Consider the following 13,788-nt stretch of genomic DNA (forward strand, 5'->3'; position numbering starts at 1 on the left):
CATCTGTCGGTAAACATTTTCAGTGTACTTTCTCGTTGTGATTCTCACCAACACAGAACAACAAATGTAGAAAACAATATTACAAAATGTTGCAAAAGATGTGTTGCCTCGACCCGGGATTGAACCAGGGACCTTCAGATGTTCAGTCTGACGCTCTCCCGACTGAGCTATCGAAGCGATAACCTGGCCAGTACGGGGATCGAACCCGCGACATTTGCGTTATTAGCACAACGCTCTAACCAACTGAGCTAACCGGCCATGTACTGTAAATTGAATTCAAATCTCCTTGTCATTAAGTGTCAATGAACACTTTTGGTCGGGATTCCAACACCGCGCAACCCTCGAAGCCGACAGAAATTTAAATTCAGCTAATAAACAAAAAATGTAACTATTCTCAAACCTGAATCACACCAGGTTTGTTTTGGTGAAAAATAGGCAATGCGATGGAAGTCAAATTAGAGAAGTAATAACTACTAGAGAAGCAAGTAGCCTACTGTTGTAGAAATCTTTTTTCAAAATGTTCTCTGAGACTATTTTCTGACAGATTTAATGTAAAGTCAATTTGCATCTGTCGGTAAACATTTTCAGTGCACTTTCTCGTTGTGATTCTCACCAACACAGAACAACTAATGTAGAAAAAAATATGACAAAAGATGTGTTGCCTCGACCCGGGATTGAACCAGGGACCTTCAGATCTTCAGTCTGACGCTCTCCCGACTGAGCTATCGAGGCGATAACCTGGCCAGTACGGGGATCGAACCCGCGACATTTGCGTTATTAGCACAACGCTCTAACCAACTGAGCTAACCGGCCATGTGCTGTAAATTGAATTCAAATCTCCTTGTCAAGTGTCAATGAACACTTTTGGTCGGGATTCCAACACCGCGCAACCCTCGAAGCCGACAGAAATTGAAATTCAGCTAATAAACAAAAAATGTAAGTATTCTCAAACCTGAATCACACCAGGTTTGTTTTGGTGAAAAATAGGCAATGCGACGGAAGTCAAATTAGAGAAGTAAGAAACTACTAGAGAAGCAAGTACTGTTGTAGAAATCTTTTTTCAAAATGTTCTCTGAGACTATTTTCTGACAGATTTAATGTAAAGTCAATTTGCATCTGTCGGTAAACATTTTCAGTGTACTTTCTCGTTGTGATTCTCACCAACACAGAACAACAAATGTAGAAAACAATATTACAAAATGTTGCAAAAGATGTGTTGCCTCGACCCGGGATTGAACCAGGGACCTTCAGATGTTCAGTCTGACGCTCTCCCGACTGAGCTATCGAAGCGATAACCTGGCCAGTACGGGGATCGAACCCGCGACATTTGCGTTATTAGCACAACGCTCTAACCAACTGAGCTAACCGGCCATGTGCTGTAAATTGAATTCAAATCTCCTTGTCAAGTGTCAATGAACACTTTTGGTCGGGATTCCAACACCGCGCAACCCTCGAAGCCGACAGAAATTGAAATTCAGCTAATAAACAAAAAATGTAAGTATTCTCAAACCTGAATCACACCAGGTTTGTTTTGGTGAAAAATAGGCAATGCGACGGAAGTCAAATTAGAGAAGTAAGAAACTACTAGAGAAGCAAGTACTGTTGTAGAAATCTTTTTTCAAAATGTTCTCTGAGACTATTTTCTGACAGATTTAATGTAAAGTCAATTTGCATCTGTCGGTAAACATTTTCAGTGTACTTTCTCGTTGTGATTCTCACCAACACAGAACAACAAATGTAGAAAACAATATTACAAAATGTTGCAAAAGATGTGTTGCCTCGACCCGGGATTGAACCAGGGACCTTCAGATGTTCAGTCTGACGCTCTCCCGACTGAGCTATCGAAGCGATAACCTGGCCAGTACGGGGATCGAACCCGCGACATTTGCGTTATTAGCACAACGCTCTAACCAACTGAGCTAACCGGCCATGTGCTGTAAATTGAATTCAAATCTCCTTGTCAAGTGTCAATGAACACTTTTGGTCGGGATTCCAACACCGCGCAACCCTCGGAGCCGACAGAAATTGAAATTCAGCTAATAAACAAACAATGTAAGTATTCTCAAACCTGAATCACACCAGGTTTGTTTTGGTGAAAAATAGGCAATGCGACGGAAGTCAAATTAGAGAAGTAATAAACTACTAGAGAAGCAAGTACTGTTGTAGAAATCTTTTTTCAAAATGTTCTCTGAGACTATTTTCTGACAGATTTAATGTAAAGTCAATTTGCATCTGTCGGTAAACATTTTCAGTGTACTTTCTCGTTGTGATTCTCACCAACACAGAACAACAAATGTAGAAAAAAATATTACAAAATGTTGCAAAAGATGTGTTGCCTCGACCCGGGATTGAACCAGGGACCTTCAGATCTTCAGTCTGACGCTCTCCCGACTGAGCTATCGAGGCGATAACCTGGCCAGTACGGGGATCGAACCCGCGACATTTGCGTTATTAGCACAACGCTCTAATCAACTGAGCTAACCGGCCATGTACTGTAAATTGAATTCAAATCTCCTTGTCATTAAGTGTCAATGAACACTTTTGGTCGGGATTCCAACACCGCGCAACCCTCGAAGCCGACAGAAATTGAAATTCAGCTAATAAACAAAAATGTAAGTATTCTCAAACCTGAATCACACCAGGTTTGTTTTGGTGAAAAATAGGCAATGCGATGGAAGTCAAATTAGAGAAGTAATAACTACTAGAGAAGCAAGTAGCCTACTGTTGTAGAAATCTTTTTTCAAAATGTTCTCTGAGACTATTTTCTGACAGATTTAATGTAAAGTCAATTTGCATCTGTCGGTAAACATTTTCAGTGCACTTTCTCGTTGTGATTCTCACCAACACAGAACAACTAATGTAGAAAAAAATATGACAAAAGATGTGTTGCCTCGACCCGGGATTGAACCAGGGACCTTCAGATCTTCAGTCTGACGCTCTCCCGACTGAGCTATCGAGGCGATAACCTGGCCAGTACGGGGATCGAACCCGCGACATTTGCGTTATTAGCACAACGCTCTAACCAACTGAGCTAACCGGCCATGTGCTGTAAATTGAATTCAAATCTCCTTGTCAAGTGTCAATGAACACTTTTGGTCGGGATTCCAACACCGCGCAACCCTCGGAGCCGACAGAAATTGAAATTCAGCTAATAAACAAACAATGTAAGTATTCTCAAACCTGAATCACACCAGGTTTGTTTTGGTGAAAAATAGGCAATGCGACGGAAGTCAAATTAGAGAAGTAATAAACTACTAGAGAAGCAAGTACTGTTGTAGAAATCTTTTTTCAAAATGTTCTCTGAGACTATTTTCTGACAGATTTAATGTAAAGTCAATTTGCATCTGTCGGTAAACATTTTCAGTGTACTTTCTCGTTGTGATTCTCACCAACACAGAACAACAAATGTAGAAAACAATATTACAAAATGTTGCAAAAGATGTGTTGCCTCGACCCGGGATTGAACCAGGGACCTTCAGATCTTCAGTCTGACGCTCTCCCGACTGAGCTATCGAAGCGATAACCTGGCCAGTACGGGGATCGAACCCGCGACATTTGCGTTATTAGCACAACGCTCTAACCAACTGAGCTAACCGGCCATGTGCTGTAAATTGAATTCAAATCTCCTTGTCAAGTGTCAATGAACACTTTTGGTCGGGATTCCAACACCGCGCAACCCTCGGAGCCGACAGAAATTGAAATTCAGCTAATAAACAAACAATGTAAGTATTCTCAAACCTGAATCACACCAGGTTTGTTTTGGTGAAAAATAGGCAATGCGACGGAAGTCAAATTAGAGAAGTAATAAACTACTAGAGAAGCAAGTACTGTTGTAGAAATCTTTTTTCAAAATGTTCTCTGAGACTATTTTCTGACAGATTTAATGTAAAGTCAATTTGCATCTGTCGGTAAACATTTTCAGTGTACTTTCTCGTTGTGATTCTCACCAACACAGAACAACAAATGTAGAAAACAATATTACAAAATGTTGCAAAAGATGTGTTGCCTCGACCCGGGATTGAACCAGGGACCTTCAGATCTTCAGTCTGACGCTCTCCCGACTGAGCTATCGAGGCGATAACCTGGCCAGTACGGGGATCGAACCCGCGACATTTGCGTTATTAGCACAACGCTCTAATCAACTGAGCTAACCGGCCATGTACTGTAAATTGAATTCAAATCTCCTTGTCATTAAGTGTCAATGAACACTTTTGGTCGGGATTCCAACACCGCGCAACCCTCGAAGCCGACAGAAATTGAAATTCAGCTAATAAACAAAAAATGTAAGTATTCTCAAACCTGAATCACACCAGGTTTGTTTTGGTGAAAAATAGGCAATGCGATGGAAGTCAAATTAGAGAAGTAATAACTACTAGAGAAGCAAGTAGCCTACTGTTGTAGAAATCTTTTTTCAAAATGTTCTCTGAGACTATTTTCTGACAGATTTAATGTAAAGTCAATTTGCATCTGTCGGTAAACATTTTCAGTGCACTTTCTCGTTGTGATTCTCACCAACACAGAACAACTAATGTAGAAAAAATATTACAAAAGATGTGTTGCCTCGACCCGGGATTGAACCAGGGACCTTCAGATCTTCAGTCTGACGCTCTCCCGACTGAGCTATCGAGGCGATAACCTGGCCAGTACGGGGATCGAACCCGCGACATTTGCGTTATTAGCACAACGCTCTAACCAACTGAGCTAACCGGCCATGTGCTATAAATTGAATTCAAATCTCCTTGTCAAGTGTCAATGAACACTTTTGGTCGGGATTCCAACACCGCGCAACCCTCGGAGCCGACAGAAATTGAAATTCAGCTAATAAACAAACAATGTAAGTATTCTCAAACCTGAATCACACCAGGTTTGTTTTGGTGAAAAATAGGCAATGCGACGGAAGTCAAATTAGAGAAGTAATAAACTACTAGAGAAGCAAGTACTGTTGTAGAAATCTTTTTTCAAAATGTTCTCTGAGACTATTTTCTGACAGATTTAATGTAAAGTCAATTTGCATCTGTCGGTAAACATTTTCAGTGTACTTTCTCGTTGTGATTCTCACCAACACAGAACAACAAATGTAGAAAACAATATTACAAAATGTTGCAAAAGATGTGTTGCCTCGACCCGGGATTGAACCAGGGACCTTCAGATCTTCAGTCTGACGCTCTCCCGACTGAGCTATCGAGGCGATAACCTGGCCAGTACGGGGATCGAACCCGCGACATTTGCGTTATTAGCACAACGCTCTAATCAACTGAGCTAACCGGCCATGTACTGTAAATTGAATTCAAATCTCCTTGTCATTAAGTGTCAATGAACACTTTTGGTCGGGATTCCAACACCGCGCAACCCTCGAAGCCGACAGAAATTTAAATTCAGCTAATAAACAAAAAATGTAAGTATTCTCAAACCTGAATCACACCAGGTTTGTTTTGGTGAAAAATAGGCAATGCGATGGAAGTCAAATTAGAGAAGTAATAACTACTAGAGAAGCAAGTAGCCTACTGTTGTAGAAATCTTTTTTCAAAATGTTCTCTGAGACTATTTTCTGACAGATTTAATGTAAAGTCAATTTGCATCTGTCGGTAAACATTTTCAGTGCACTTTCTCGTTGTGATTCTCACCAACACAGAACAACTAATGTAGAAAAAAATATTACAAAAGATGTGTTGCCTCGACCCGGGATTGAACCAGGGACCTTCAGATCTTCAGTCTGACGCTCTCCCGACTGAGCTATCGAGGCGATAACCTGGCCAGTACGGGGATCGAACCCGCGACATTTGCGTTATTAGCACAACGCTCTAACCAACTGAGCTAACCGGCCATGTGCTGTAAATTGAATTCAAATCTCCTTGTCAAGTGTCAATGAACACTTTTGGTCGGGATTCCAACACCGCGCAACCCTCGAAGCCGACAGAAATTGAAATTCAGCTAATAAACAAAAAATGTAAGTATTCTCAAACCTGAATCACACCAGGTTTGTTTTGGTGAAAAATAGGCAATGCGACGGAAGTCAAATTAGAGAAGTAGAGAAGCAAGTACTGTTGTAGAAATCTTTTTTCAAAATGTTCTCTGAGACTATTTTCTGACAGATTTAATGTAAAGTCAATTTGCATCTGTCGGTAAACATTTTCAGTGTACTTTCTCGTTGTGATTCTCACCAACACAGAACAACAAATGTAGAAAACAATATTACAAAATGTTGCAAAAGATGTGTTGCCTCGACCCGGGATTGAACCAGGGACCTTCAGATCTTCAGTCTGACGCTCTCCCGACTGAGCTATCGAGGCGATAACCTGGCCAGTACGGGGATCGAACCCGCGACATTTGCGTTATTAGCACAACGCTCTAATCAACTGAGCTAACCGGCCATGTACTATAAATTGAATTCAAATCTCCTTGTCATTAAGTGTCAATGAACACTTTTGGTCGGGATTCCAACACCGCGCAACCCTCGAAGCCGACAGAAATTGAAATTCAGCTAATAAACAAAAAATGTAACTATTCTCAAACCTGAATCACACCAGGTTTGTTTTGGTGAAAAATAGGCAATGCGATGGAAGTCAAATTAGAGAAGTAATAACTACTAGAGAAGCAAGTACTGTTGTAGAAATCTTTTTTCAAAATGTTCTCTGAGACTATTTTCTGACAGATTTAATGTAAAGTCAATTTGCATCTGTCGGTAAACATTTTCAGTGCACTTTCTCGTTGTGATTCTCACCAACACAGAACAACTAATGTAGAAAAAAATATGACAAAAGATGTGCTGCCTCGACCCGGGATTGAACCAGGGACCTTCAGATCTTCAGTCTGACGCTCTCCCGACTGAGCTATCGAGGCGATAACCTGGCCAGTACGGGGATCGAACCCGCGACATTTGCGTTATTAGCACAACGCTCTAACCAACTGAGCTAACCGGCCATGTGCTGTAAATTGAATTCAAATCTCCTTGTCAAGTGTCAATGAACACTTTTGGTCGGGATTCCAACACCGCGCAACCCTCGAAGCCGACAGAAATTGAAATTCAGCTAATAAACAAAAAATGTAAGTATTCTCAAACCTGAATCACACCAGGTTTGTTTTGGTGAAAAATAGGCAATGCGACGGAAGTCAAATTAGAGAAGTAGAGAAGCAAGTACTGTTGTAGAAATCTTTTTTCAAAATGTTCTCTGAGACTATTTTCTGACAGATTTAATGTAAAGTCAATTTGCATCTGTCGGTAAACATTTTCAGTGTACTTTCTCGTTGTGATTCTCACCAACACAGAACAACAAATGTAGAAAAAAATATTACAAAATGTTGCAAAAGATGTGTTGCCTCGACCCGGGATTGAACCAGGGACCTTCAGATCTTCAGTCTGACGCTCTCCCGACTGAGCTATCGAGGCGATAACCTGGCCAGTACGGGGATCGAACCCGCGACATTTGCGTTATTAGCACAACGCTCTAACCAACTGAGCTAACCGGCCATGTGCAGTAAATTGAATTCAAATCTCCTTGTCAAATGTCAATGAACACTTTTGGTCGGGATTCCAACACCGCGCAACCCTCGAAGCCGACAGAAATTGAAATTCAGCTAATAAACAAAAAATGTAAGTATTCTCAAACCTGAATCACACCAGGTTTGTTTTGGTGAAAAATAGGCAATGTGATGGAAGTCAAATTAGAGAAGTAATAACTACTAGAGAAGCAAGTAGCCTACTGTTGTAGAAATCTTTTTTCAAAATGTTCTCTGAGACTATTTTCTGACAGATTTAATGTAAAGTCAATTTGCATCTGTCGGTAAACATTTTCAGTGCACTTTCTCGTTGTGATTCTCACCAACACAGAACAACTAATGTAGAAAAAATATTACAAAAGATGTGTTGCCTCGACCCGGGATTGAACCAGGGACCTTCAGATCTTCAGTCTGACGCTCTCCCGACTGAGCTATCGAGGCGATAACCTGGCCAGTACGGGGATCGAACCCGCGACATTTGCGTTATTAGCACAACGCTCTAACCAACTGAGCTAACCGGCCATGTGCTGTAAATTGAATTCAAATCTCCTTGTCAAGTGTCAATGAACACTTTTGGTCGGGATTCCAATACCGCGCAACCCTCGAAGCCGACAGAAATTGAAATTCAGCTAATAAACAAAAAATGTAAGTATTCTCAAACCTGAATCACACCAGGTTTGTTTTGGTGAAAAATAGGCAATGCGACGGAAGTCAAATTAGAGAAGTAATAAACTACTAGAGAAGCAAGTACTGTTGTAGAAATCTTTTTTCAAAATGTTCTCTGAGACTATTTTCTGACAGATTTAATGTAAAGTCAATTTGCATCTGTCGGTAAACATTTTCAGTGTACTTTCTCGTTGTAATTCTCACCAACACAGAACAACAAATGTAGAAAAAAATATTACAAAATGTTGCAAAAGATGTGTTGCCTCGACCCGGGATTGAACCAGGGACCTTCAGATCTTCAGTCTGACGCTCTCCCGACTGAGCTATCGAGGCGATAACCTGGCCAGTACGGGGATCGAACCCGCGACATTTGCGTTATTAGCACAACGCTCTAACCAACTGAGCTAACCGGCCATGTGCTGTAAATTGAATTCAAATCTCCTTGTCAAGTGTCAATGAACACTTTTGGTCGGGATTCCAACACCGCGCAACCCTCGGAGCCGACAGAAATTGAAATTCAGCTAATAAACAAACAATGTAAGTATTCTCAAACCTGAATCACACCAGGTTTGTTTTGGTGAAAAATAGGCAATGCGACGGAAGTCAAATTAGAGAAGTAATAAACTACTAGAGAAGCAAGTACTGTTGTAGAAATCTTTTTTCAAAATGTTCTCTGAGACTATTTTCTGACAGATTTAATGTAAAGTCAATTTGCATCTGTCGGTAAACATTTTCAGTGTACTTTCTCGTTGTGATTCTCACCAACACAGAACAACAAATGTAGAAAACAATATTACAAAATGTTGCAAAAGATGTGTTGCCTCGACCCGGGATTGAACCAGGGACCTTCAGATCTTCAGTCTGACGCTCTCCCGACTGAGCTATCGAGGCGATAACCTGGCCAGTACGGGGATCGAACCCGCGACATTTGCGTTATTAGCACAACGCTCTAATCAACTGAGCTAACCGGCCATGTACTGTAAATTGAATTCAAATCTCCTTGTCATTAAGTGTCAATGAACACTTTTGGTCGGGATTCCAACACCGCGCAACCCTCGAAGCCGACAGAAATTGAAATTCAGCTAATAAACAAAAAATGTAAGTATTCTCAAACCTGAATCACACCAGGTTTGTTTTGGTGAAAAATAGGCAATGCGATGGAAGTCAAATTAGAGAAGTAATAACTACTAGAGAAGCAAGTAGCCTACTGTTGTAGAAATCTTTTTTCAAAATGTTCTCTGAGACTATTTTCTGACAGATTTAATGTAAAGTCAATTTGCATCTGTCGGTAAACATTTTCAGTGCACTTTCTCGTTGTGATTCTCACCAACACAGAACAACTAATGTAGAAAACAATATTACAAAAGATGTGTTGCCTCGACCCGGGATTGAACCAGGGACCTTCAGATCTTCAGTCTGACGCTCTCCCGACTGAGCTATCGAGGCGATAACCTGGCCAGTACGGGGATCGAACCCGCGACATTTGCGTTATTAGCACAACGCTCTAACCAACTGAGCTAACCGGCCATGTGCTGTAAATTGAATTCAAATCTCCTTGTCAAGTGTCAATGAACACTTTTGGTCGGGATTCCAACACCGCGCAACCCTCGAAGCCGACAGAAATTGAAATTCAGCTAATAAACAAAAAATGTAAGTATTCTCAAACCTGAATCACACCAGGTTTGTTTTGGTGAAAAATAGGCAATGCGACGGAAGTCAAATTAGAGAAGTAATAAACTACTAGAGAAGCAAGTACTGTTGTAGAAATCTTTTTTCAAAATGTTCTCTGAGACTATTTTCTGACAGATTTAATGTAAAGTCAATTTGCATCTGTCGGTAAACATTTTCAGTGTACTTTCTCGTTGTGATTCTCACCAACACAGAACAACAAATGTAGAAAACAATATTACAAAATGTTGCAAAAGATGTGTTGCCTCGACCCGGGATTGAACCAGGGACCTTCAGATCTTCAGTCTGACGCTCTCCCGACTGAGCTATCGAAGCGATAACCTGGCCAGTACGGGGATCGAACCCGCTACATTTGCGTTATTAGCACAACGCTCTAATCAACTGAGCTAACCGGCCATGTACTGTAAATTGAATTCAAATCTCCTTGTCATTAAGTGTCAATGAACACTTTTGGTCGGGATTCCAACACCGCGCAACCCTCGAAGCCGACAGAAATTGAAATTCAGCTAATAAACAAACAATGTAAGTATTCTCAAACCTGAATCACACCAGGTTTGTTTTGGTGAAAAATAGGCAATGCGATGGAAGTCAAATTAGAGAAGTAATAAACTACTAGAGAAGCAAGTACTGTTGTAGAAATCTTTTTTCAAAATGTTCTCTGAGACTATTTTCTGACAGATTTAATGTAAAGTCAATTTGCATCTGTCGGTAAACATTTTCAGTGTACTTTCTCGTTGTGATTCTCACCAACACAGAACAACAAATGTAGAAAACAATATTACAAAATGTTGCAAAAGATGTGTTGCCTCGACCCGGGATTGAACCAGGGACCTTCAGATCTTCAGTCTGACGCTCTCCCGACTGAGCTATCGAGGCGATAACCTGGCCAGTACGGGGATCGAACCCGCGACATTTGCGTTATTAGCACAACGCTCTAATCAACTGAGCTAACCGGCCATGTACTGTAAATTGAATTCAAATCTCCTTGTCATTAAGTGTCAATGAACACTTTTGGTCGGGATTCCAACACCGCGCAACCCTCGAAGCCGACAGAAATTTAAATTCAGCTAATAAACAAAAAATGTAAGTATTCTCAAACCTGAATCACACCAGGTTTGTTTTGGTGAAAAATAGGCAATGCGATGGAAGTCAAATTAGAGAAGTAATAACTACTAGAGAAGCAAGTAGCCTACTGTTGTAGAAATCTTTTTTCAAAATGTTCTCTGAGACTATTTTCTGACAGATTTAATGTAAAGTCAATTTGCATCTGTCGGTAAACATTTTCAGTGCACTTTCTCGTTGTGATTCTCACCAACACAGAACAACTAATGTAGAAAAAATATTACAAAAGATGTGTTGCCTCGACCCGGGATTGAACCAGGGACCTTCAGATCTTCAGTCTGACGCTCTCCCGACTGAGCTATCGAGGCGATAACCTGGCCAGTACGGGGATCGAACCCGCGACATTTGCGTTATTAGCACAACGCTCTAACCAACTGAGCTAACCGGCCATGTGCTGTAAATTGAATTCAAATCTCCTTGTCAAGTGTCAATGAACACTTTTGGTCGGGATTCCAACACCGCGCAACCCTCGAAGCCGACAGAAATTGAAATTCAGCTAATAAACAAAAAATGTAAGTATTCTCAAACCTGAATCACACCAGGTTTGTTTTGGTGAAAAATAGGCAATGCGACGGAAGTCAAATTAGAGAAGTAATAAACTACTAGAGAAGCAAGTACTGTTGTAGAAATCTTTTTTCAAAATGTTCTCTGAGACTATTTTCTGACAGATTTAATGTAAAGTCAATTTGCATCTGTCGGTAAACATTTTCAGTGTACTTTCTCGTTGTGATTCTCACCAACACAGAACAACAAATGTAGAAAAAAATATTACAAAATGTTGCAAAAGATGTGTTGCCTCGACCCGGGATTGAACCAGGGACCTTCAGATCTTCAGTCTGACGCTCTCCCGACTGAGCTATCGAGGCGATAACCTGGCCAGTACGGGGATCGAACCCGCGACATTTGCGTTATTAGCACAACGCTCTAATCAACTGAGCTAACCGGCCATGTACTGTAAATTGAATTCAAATCTCCTTGTCATTAAGTGTCAATGAACACTTTTGGTCGGGATTCCAACAGCGCGCAACCCTCGAAGCCGACAGAAATTGAAATTCAGCTAATAAACAAAAAATGTAAGTATTCTCAAACCTGAATCACACCAGGTTTGTTTTGGTGAAAAATAGGCAATGCGATGGAAGTCAAATTAGAGAAGTAATAACTACTAGAGAAGCAAGTACTGTTGTAGAAATCTTTTTTCAAAATGTTCTCTGAGACTATTTTCTGACAGATTTAATGTAAAGTCAATTTGCATCTGTCGGTAAACATTTTCAGTGCACTTTCTCGTTGTGATTCTCACCAACACAGAACAACTAATGTAGAAAAAAATATGACAAAAGATGTGTTGCCTCGACCAGGGATTGAACCAGCGACCTTCAGATCTTCAGTCTGACGCTCTCCCGACTGAGCTATCGAGGCGATAACCTGGCCAGTACGGGGATCGAACCCGCGACATTTGCGTTATTAGCACAACGCTCTAACCAACTGAGCTAACCGGTCATGTGCTGTAAATTGAATTCAAATCTCCTTGTCATTAAGTGTCAATGAACACTTTTGGTCGGGATTCCAACACCGCGCAACCCTCGAAGCCGACAGAAATTGAAATTCAGCTAATAAACAAAAAATGTAAGTATTCTCAAACCTGAATCACACCAGGTTTGTTTTGGTGAAAAATAGGCAATGCGACGGAAGTCAAATTAGAGAAGTAATAAACTACTAGAGAAGCAAGTACTGTTGTAGAAATCTTTTTTCAAAATGTTCTCTGAGACTATTTTCTGACAGATTTAATGTAAAGTCAATTTGCATCTGTCGGTAAACATTTTCAGTGTACTTTCTCGTTGTGATTCTCACCAACACAGAACAACAAATGTAGAAAACAATATTACAAAATGTTGCAAAAGATGTGTTGCCTCGACCCGGGATTGAACCAGGGAGCTTCAGATCTTCAGTCTGACGCTCTCCCGACTGAGCTATCGAGGCGATAACCTGGCCAGTACGGGGATCGAACCCGCGACATTTGCGTTATTAGCACAACGCTCTAATCAACTGAGCTAACCGGCCATGTACTGTAAATTGAATTCAAATCTCCTTGTCATTAAGTGTCAATGAACACTTTTGGTCGGGATTCCAACACCGCGCAACCCTCGAAGCCGACAGAAATTTAAATTCAGCTAATAAACAAAAAATGTAAGTATTCTCAAACCTGAATCACACCAGGTTTGTTTTGGTGAAAAATAGGCAATGCGATGGAAGTCAAATTAGAGAAGTAATAACTACTAGAGAAGCAAGTAGCCTACTGTTGTAGAAATCTTTTTTCAAAATGTTCTCTGAGACTATTTTCTGACAGATTTAATGTAAAGTCAATTTGCATCTGTCGGTAAACATTTTCAGTGCACTTTCTCGTTGTGATTCTCACCAACACAGAACAACTAATGTAGAAAAAAATATTACAAAAGATGTGTTGCCTCGACCCGGGATTGAACCAGGGACCTTCAGATCTTCAGTCTGACGCTCTCCCGACTGAGCTATCGAGGCGATAACCTGGCCAGTACGGGGATCGAACCCGCGACATTTGCGTTATTAGCACAACGCTCTAACCAACTGAGCTAACCGGCCATGTGCTGTAAATTGAATTCAAATCTCCTTGTCAAGTGTCAATGAACACTTTTGGTCGGGATTCCAACACCGCGCAACCCTCGAAGCCGACAGAAATTGAAATTCAGCTAATAAACAAAAAATGTAAGTATTCTCAAACCTGAATCACACCAGGTTTGTTTTGGTGAAAAATAGGCAATGCGACGGAAGTCAAATTAGAGA

At 40.8% G+C, this 13,788-nt stretch overlaps 44 non-coding genes across 44 annotated transcripts; all 44 read right to left on the minus strand.

Moving 5' to 3' along the window:
* Positions 1-184: 184 nt before the first annotated feature.
* Positions 185-258, minus strand: Trnai-aau (transfer RNA isoleucine (anticodon AAU)). The gene has a single exon. It is a non-coding gene; the product is annotated as a tRNA-Ile (tRNA).
* Positions 259-659: 401 nt separating this feature from the next.
* On the minus strand, positions 660-732 carry Trnaf-gaa (transfer RNA phenylalanine (anticodon GAA)). The gene has a single exon. It is a non-coding gene; the product is annotated as a tRNA-Phe (tRNA).
* A 7-nt stretch (positions 733-739) lies between these two features.
* On the minus strand, positions 740-813 carry Trnai-aau (transfer RNA isoleucine (anticodon AAU)). Its single transcript has one exon. It is a non-coding gene; the product is annotated as a tRNA-Ile (tRNA).
* Positions 814-1,297: 484 nt separating this feature from the next.
* Trnai-aau (transfer RNA isoleucine (anticodon AAU)) lies at positions 1,298-1,371 on the minus strand. The gene has a single exon. It is a non-coding gene; the product is annotated as a tRNA-Ile (tRNA).
* A 484-nt stretch (positions 1,372-1,855) lies between these two features.
* On the minus strand, positions 1,856-1,929 carry Trnai-aau (transfer RNA isoleucine (anticodon AAU)). The gene has a single exon. It is a non-coding gene; the product is annotated as a tRNA-Ile (tRNA).
* A 404-nt stretch (positions 1,930-2,333) lies between these two features.
* Positions 2,334-2,406, minus strand: Trnaf-gaa (transfer RNA phenylalanine (anticodon GAA)). Its single transcript has one exon. It is a non-coding gene; the product is annotated as a tRNA-Phe (tRNA).
* Positions 2,407-2,413: 7 nt separating this feature from the next.
* On the minus strand, positions 2,414-2,487 carry Trnai-aau (transfer RNA isoleucine (anticodon AAU)). Its single transcript has one exon. It is a non-coding gene; the product is annotated as a tRNA-Ile (tRNA).
* A 400-nt stretch (positions 2,488-2,887) lies between these two features.
* Positions 2,888-2,960, minus strand: Trnaf-gaa (transfer RNA phenylalanine (anticodon GAA)). The gene has a single exon. It is a non-coding gene; the product is annotated as a tRNA-Phe (tRNA).
* A 7-nt stretch (positions 2,961-2,967) lies between these two features.
* On the minus strand, positions 2,968-3,041 carry Trnai-aau (transfer RNA isoleucine (anticodon AAU)). Its single transcript has one exon. It is a non-coding gene; the product is annotated as a tRNA-Ile (tRNA).
* Positions 3,042-3,445: 404 nt separating this feature from the next.
* On the minus strand, positions 3,446-3,518 carry Trnaf-gaa (transfer RNA phenylalanine (anticodon GAA)). The gene has a single exon. It is a non-coding gene; the product is annotated as a tRNA-Phe (tRNA).
* A 7-nt stretch (positions 3,519-3,525) lies between these two features.
* Positions 3,526-3,599, minus strand: Trnai-aau (transfer RNA isoleucine (anticodon AAU)). The gene has a single exon. It is a non-coding gene; the product is annotated as a tRNA-Ile (tRNA).
* A 404-nt stretch (positions 3,600-4,003) lies between these two features.
* Trnaf-gaa (transfer RNA phenylalanine (anticodon GAA)) lies at positions 4,004-4,076 on the minus strand. Its single transcript has one exon. It is a non-coding gene; the product is annotated as a tRNA-Phe (tRNA).
* A 7-nt stretch (positions 4,077-4,083) lies between these two features.
* Trnai-aau (transfer RNA isoleucine (anticodon AAU)) lies at positions 4,084-4,157 on the minus strand. The gene has a single exon. It is a non-coding gene; the product is annotated as a tRNA-Ile (tRNA).
* Positions 4,158-4,557: 400 nt separating this feature from the next.
* On the minus strand, positions 4,558-4,630 carry Trnaf-gaa (transfer RNA phenylalanine (anticodon GAA)). The gene has a single exon. It is a non-coding gene; the product is annotated as a tRNA-Phe (tRNA).
* Positions 4,631-4,637: 7 nt separating this feature from the next.
* Positions 4,638-4,711, minus strand: Trnai-aau (transfer RNA isoleucine (anticodon AAU)). The gene has a single exon. It is a non-coding gene; the product is annotated as a tRNA-Ile (tRNA).
* Positions 4,712-5,115: 404 nt separating this feature from the next.
* Trnaf-gaa (transfer RNA phenylalanine (anticodon GAA)) lies at positions 5,116-5,188 on the minus strand. The gene has a single exon. It is a non-coding gene; the product is annotated as a tRNA-Phe (tRNA).
* A 7-nt stretch (positions 5,189-5,195) lies between these two features.
* Trnai-aau (transfer RNA isoleucine (anticodon AAU)) lies at positions 5,196-5,269 on the minus strand. The gene has a single exon. It is a non-coding gene; the product is annotated as a tRNA-Ile (tRNA).
* A 401-nt stretch (positions 5,270-5,670) lies between these two features.
* Trnaf-gaa (transfer RNA phenylalanine (anticodon GAA)) lies at positions 5,671-5,743 on the minus strand. The gene has a single exon. It is a non-coding gene; the product is annotated as a tRNA-Phe (tRNA).
* Positions 5,744-5,750: 7 nt separating this feature from the next.
* Trnai-aau (transfer RNA isoleucine (anticodon AAU)) lies at positions 5,751-5,824 on the minus strand. The gene has a single exon. It is a non-coding gene; the product is annotated as a tRNA-Ile (tRNA).
* A 393-nt stretch (positions 5,825-6,217) lies between these two features.
* On the minus strand, positions 6,218-6,290 carry Trnaf-gaa (transfer RNA phenylalanine (anticodon GAA)). Its single transcript has one exon. It is a non-coding gene; the product is annotated as a tRNA-Phe (tRNA).
* A 7-nt stretch (positions 6,291-6,297) lies between these two features.
* On the minus strand, positions 6,298-6,371 carry Trnai-aau (transfer RNA isoleucine (anticodon AAU)). Its single transcript has one exon. It is a non-coding gene; the product is annotated as a tRNA-Ile (tRNA).
* A 396-nt stretch (positions 6,372-6,767) lies between these two features.
* Trnaf-gaa (transfer RNA phenylalanine (anticodon GAA)) lies at positions 6,768-6,840 on the minus strand. Its single transcript has one exon. It is a non-coding gene; the product is annotated as a tRNA-Phe (tRNA).
* A 7-nt stretch (positions 6,841-6,847) lies between these two features.
* On the minus strand, positions 6,848-6,921 carry Trnai-aau (transfer RNA isoleucine (anticodon AAU)). The gene has a single exon. It is a non-coding gene; the product is annotated as a tRNA-Ile (tRNA).
* Positions 6,922-7,314: 393 nt separating this feature from the next.
* On the minus strand, positions 7,315-7,387 carry Trnaf-gaa (transfer RNA phenylalanine (anticodon GAA)). Its single transcript has one exon. It is a non-coding gene; the product is annotated as a tRNA-Phe (tRNA).
* A 7-nt stretch (positions 7,388-7,394) lies between these two features.
* On the minus strand, positions 7,395-7,468 carry Trnai-aau (transfer RNA isoleucine (anticodon AAU)). The gene has a single exon. It is a non-coding gene; the product is annotated as a tRNA-Ile (tRNA).
* A 397-nt stretch (positions 7,469-7,865) lies between these two features.
* On the minus strand, positions 7,866-7,938 carry Trnaf-gaa (transfer RNA phenylalanine (anticodon GAA)). The gene has a single exon. It is a non-coding gene; the product is annotated as a tRNA-Phe (tRNA).
* Positions 7,939-7,945: 7 nt separating this feature from the next.
* On the minus strand, positions 7,946-8,019 carry Trnai-aau (transfer RNA isoleucine (anticodon AAU)). Its single transcript has one exon. It is a non-coding gene; the product is annotated as a tRNA-Ile (tRNA).
* Positions 8,020-8,423: 404 nt separating this feature from the next.
* Positions 8,424-8,496, minus strand: Trnaf-gaa (transfer RNA phenylalanine (anticodon GAA)). The gene has a single exon. It is a non-coding gene; the product is annotated as a tRNA-Phe (tRNA).
* Positions 8,497-8,503: 7 nt separating this feature from the next.
* Positions 8,504-8,577, minus strand: Trnai-aau (transfer RNA isoleucine (anticodon AAU)). The gene has a single exon. It is a non-coding gene; the product is annotated as a tRNA-Ile (tRNA).
* Positions 8,578-8,981: 404 nt separating this feature from the next.
* Trnaf-gaa (transfer RNA phenylalanine (anticodon GAA)) lies at positions 8,982-9,054 on the minus strand. Its single transcript has one exon. It is a non-coding gene; the product is annotated as a tRNA-Phe (tRNA).
* A 7-nt stretch (positions 9,055-9,061) lies between these two features.
* Trnai-aau (transfer RNA isoleucine (anticodon AAU)) lies at positions 9,062-9,135 on the minus strand. The gene has a single exon. It is a non-coding gene; the product is annotated as a tRNA-Ile (tRNA).
* A 401-nt stretch (positions 9,136-9,536) lies between these two features.
* Positions 9,537-9,609, minus strand: Trnaf-gaa (transfer RNA phenylalanine (anticodon GAA)). The gene has a single exon. It is a non-coding gene; the product is annotated as a tRNA-Phe (tRNA).
* Positions 9,610-9,616: 7 nt separating this feature from the next.
* Trnai-aau (transfer RNA isoleucine (anticodon AAU)) lies at positions 9,617-9,690 on the minus strand. Its single transcript has one exon. It is a non-coding gene; the product is annotated as a tRNA-Ile (tRNA).
* Positions 9,691-10,094: 404 nt separating this feature from the next.
* On the minus strand, positions 10,095-10,167 carry Trnaf-gaa (transfer RNA phenylalanine (anticodon GAA)). Its single transcript has one exon. It is a non-coding gene; the product is annotated as a tRNA-Phe (tRNA).
* A 488-nt stretch (positions 10,168-10,655) lies between these two features.
* Trnaf-gaa (transfer RNA phenylalanine (anticodon GAA)) lies at positions 10,656-10,728 on the minus strand. Its single transcript has one exon. It is a non-coding gene; the product is annotated as a tRNA-Phe (tRNA).
* Positions 10,729-10,735: 7 nt separating this feature from the next.
* Trnai-aau (transfer RNA isoleucine (anticodon AAU)) lies at positions 10,736-10,809 on the minus strand. Its single transcript has one exon. It is a non-coding gene; the product is annotated as a tRNA-Ile (tRNA).
* A 400-nt stretch (positions 10,810-11,209) lies between these two features.
* Positions 11,210-11,282, minus strand: Trnaf-gaa (transfer RNA phenylalanine (anticodon GAA)). The gene has a single exon. It is a non-coding gene; the product is annotated as a tRNA-Phe (tRNA).
* Positions 11,283-11,289: 7 nt separating this feature from the next.
* On the minus strand, positions 11,290-11,363 carry Trnai-aau (transfer RNA isoleucine (anticodon AAU)). The gene has a single exon. It is a non-coding gene; the product is annotated as a tRNA-Ile (tRNA).
* Positions 11,364-11,767: 404 nt separating this feature from the next.
* Positions 11,768-11,840, minus strand: Trnaf-gaa (transfer RNA phenylalanine (anticodon GAA)). Its single transcript has one exon. It is a non-coding gene; the product is annotated as a tRNA-Phe (tRNA).
* Positions 11,841-11,847: 7 nt separating this feature from the next.
* Trnai-aau (transfer RNA isoleucine (anticodon AAU)) lies at positions 11,848-11,921 on the minus strand. Its single transcript has one exon. It is a non-coding gene; the product is annotated as a tRNA-Ile (tRNA).
* A 957-nt stretch (positions 11,922-12,878) lies between these two features.
* On the minus strand, positions 12,879-12,951 carry Trnaf-gaa (transfer RNA phenylalanine (anticodon GAA)). Its single transcript has one exon. It is a non-coding gene; the product is annotated as a tRNA-Phe (tRNA).
* Positions 12,952-12,958: 7 nt separating this feature from the next.
* On the minus strand, positions 12,959-13,032 carry Trnai-aau (transfer RNA isoleucine (anticodon AAU)). Its single transcript has one exon. It is a non-coding gene; the product is annotated as a tRNA-Ile (tRNA).
* A 401-nt stretch (positions 13,033-13,433) lies between these two features.
* On the minus strand, positions 13,434-13,506 carry Trnaf-gaa (transfer RNA phenylalanine (anticodon GAA)). The gene has a single exon. It is a non-coding gene; the product is annotated as a tRNA-Phe (tRNA).
* A 7-nt stretch (positions 13,507-13,513) lies between these two features.
* Trnai-aau (transfer RNA isoleucine (anticodon AAU)) lies at positions 13,514-13,587 on the minus strand. The gene has a single exon. It is a non-coding gene; the product is annotated as a tRNA-Ile (tRNA).
* Between the last annotated feature and the right edge of the window lie 201 nt (positions 13,588-13,788).

This window comes from Phallusia mammillata, chromosome 2, assembly GCF_965637545.1.
Source record: "Phallusia mammillata chromosome 2, kaPhaMamm4.hap1.1, whole genome shotgun sequence".
NCBI classification, from domain to species: domain Eukaryota; kingdom Metazoa; phylum Chordata; class Ascidiacea; order Phlebobranchia; family Ascidiidae; genus Phallusia; species Phallusia mammillata.